Here is a 1,694-nt window from a genome sequence, read left to right as displayed (position 1 = left end):
TCTTTTTTTTTTTTTTTTTTTTTTTTTTGAGGCAGAGTCTCACTCTATTTCCCAGACTGGAGTGCAGTGGCACGACCTTGGCTCGCTGCAATCTCTGCCTCAAGGGTTCAAGCAATTCTCCTGCCTCAGCCTCCCGAGTAGCTGGGATTACAGGCACCCGCCACCACGCTCAGCTAATTTTTTTGTATTTTTAGTAGAGATGGGGTTTCACCATGTTGGCCAGGCTGGTTTTGAACTCCTGACCTCAAGTGATCTGCCCACCTCGGCTTCTCAAAGGATTACAGGTGTGAGCCACATGCCTGGCCAGCCTTCATCTTTCTAACTAATGAAAAGAAGCTGGGTGCTCGCTTCAATAGCACATACACCAAAACTGGAGCCATATACAGAAGATTAGCATGGCTCAGCTCCTGCCCAAGAATGACACTCAAATTCGTTAAGTGTTCTGTATTAAACAAACCAAAAAAAGGCCAGGCACAGTGGCTCACACCTGTAATCCCAGCACTTTGGGAGGCCGAGGTGGGTGACTCACCTGAGGTCAGGAGTTTGAGACCAACCTGGCCAATATGGGAAAACCCAGTCTCTACTAAAAATCCAAAAATTAGCTGGGCATGGTGGTGGCATACCTCTGTAATCCCAGCTCCTCTGGGGGCTGAGGCAGGAAAATCACTTGAACCTAGGAGGCAGAGGTTGTAGTGAGCCGAGATCGCGCCACTGCACTCCAGCCTGGGCAACAAGAGCAAAACTTTGTCTCAAAAAAACAAGTTGAGGAAAACATGGTTCTCCAGGGACGTGGCGAGTCAGGATTCTGCACTGCTGCCAGGAGTGATCTTGGGCTGCTTTTTGTTTCCTCCACACAACATGGTGAGGAGCCAAAGGAAGACAGGGATCTAAGTCATTCCCGACCTTCAGGGAAAGGCGGGACCATCCCTGTTTTCAAATCCCTAACTGCCTCACTCCTTTGAAGCATTTTTTTTCCCCCAACGGAAACAGGCTGGAACATAATTAAGCAATGTTGATCACTGCTTCAATCAAAAGTGGTCTGAAGGGAAAAGCTGCTCGTGTTTTGTCCCCCAAAGGGGACGGATGGCCTCAAAGGAAAATGCCACATTTGGATTAGATTTGTGGTGGTGGTGGGAGGAGTGACCTGCCAAGGGCTCCTTGAATGAAAAAAACTGTACCTCAAAGGGCTTTGGGTGGAGGTCATCAAAGCAAGTTGCACAGAAAGATCCTCCTCCCTGGGAACTCTCCAGAGATGGCCGACTATTCACTTACACAGGTAGCTCAGGGGTCCCACTTGAAGTCAGTTGCCCAGAATAAGCCAGAGCCTGCCCCTCAAGAATTCAGGAATGTGGTTTCCAATGCAAATAAAGGCTAAATTGTAGAAACAGTGCTGGAGTGTGTTCAAACCCTCCCTCTGTCCTCTGAGTCATTTGGAAATGGTTAACAAACAGGTTGGACACCTGGGTTGATTACCCCTGAAGGGGATTTCCACACAAACCCTATACTGTAAAATCATCCTCTTGCCTTTCCAAAGCAATTCAGTTCCACCTTCTAGACTAAAGTGTGCCTTAAAGATTCCAAATGTCCTAAATCAGATCCCAGGCTTCCTAAATTAGAGCAGCAACTGCTGCTGACACAAAGAAACAAGGAGCCAAGCAACTTTGTGCTTAAAAAAAAAAAGTTTATTTTAAATT

The 1,694-nt window shown here is 47.1% G+C and overlaps 1 non-coding gene across 1 annotated transcript; it reads left to right on the top strand.

The window, feature by feature from the left end:
- The first annotated feature begins 340 nt into the window (after positions 1 to 340).
- Positions 341 to 452, top strand: LOC116553547. The gene has a single exon (XR_004269794.1). It is a non-coding gene; the product is annotated as a U6 spliceosomal RNA (small nuclear RNA).
- Positions 453 to 1,694: the final 1,242 nt, after the last annotated feature.

The sequence above is a fragment of the Sapajus apella genome, unplaced genomic scaffold (assembly GCF_009761245.1).
Source record: "Sapajus apella isolate SASKATOON/1434 unplaced genomic scaffold, GSC_monkey_1.0 scaffold12, whole genome shotgun sequence".
In the NCBI taxonomy this organism is placed as follows: domain Eukaryota; kingdom Metazoa; phylum Chordata; class Mammalia; order Primates; family Cebidae; genus Sapajus; species Sapajus apella.
Note: the sequence above shows the minus strand (reverse complement) of the source record. Positions and strands in the feature narration are given on the sequence as shown.